Genomic DNA, 820 nt, shown 5'->3' on the forward strand with positions numbered 1-820 from the left:
GATAACAAGCCATGGGCTAGAGTTCAACTCCTAGAACCCACGTGGCAGCTCACAACTGTCTGTAACTCCAAGATCTAACACCCTTGCATAGGCATGCATGCAGGCAAAACACTCATGCAAATAAAATAAAAATAAACACATTAAAAAAAAAAAGATAGCTTATGTTTTCACTTTCCTAAACAAGTTTGGTTGACCCAGCGGCACCAGATGTGCTTGAGTAGGCAGGAAGTACATCCGAATGCATGCTTGTCCCCCAGTTGGATGAAAGTGGGTTTGCGTTTATAAGCACCTGGCCAGCGTAGCTCGTGGTCATTTTCTGAGACCCCTGGAATGGACCTGGTCAGAGTGCGTCATCCTCGCCAGTATTTAATTAAAGCTTGCTTCAAGTTTGGCTCAGACTTGCGGTAGTGCTCTTATTCTCGCCTGGTTTTGTGTGTTGTGCTAGACTTGCCCTCTACCAGTGAGCTCTCTAACCACGGCCCCTTTCATTCAATTTCCTGCTACACAAAGACCCAACGCTACAGTCCTAAAATAACCATTAGACAGGAGCGGCGGGGGGGGGGGGGGGGGGGGGGAGGCAGGGGGGGGCGGCACGGGGGCAGGGAAGCAGGGCATAGTGGTCCCAGTATTCCGGAGGCAGAGGCAGCCAGATCTTTGTGAGTTCATGGCCAGACTAGTCAAAAAATCAGGCCAGGACAGCCAGGGCTACACAGAGAAACCCTGTCTCAAAAAACAAACAAAAAAAACAAACAAAAAAAAAAAACACCAAAAACCAAAACTAGCCAACCAAACAACCACCCAACCAAAAATAAATAAATAA

The sequence above is a fragment of the Acomys minous genome (assembly GCF_964271855.1).
Source record: "Acomys minous genome assembly, chromosome: 8".
Lineage (NCBI taxonomy): Eukaryota > Metazoa > Chordata > Mammalia > Rodentia > Muridae > Acomys > Acomys minous.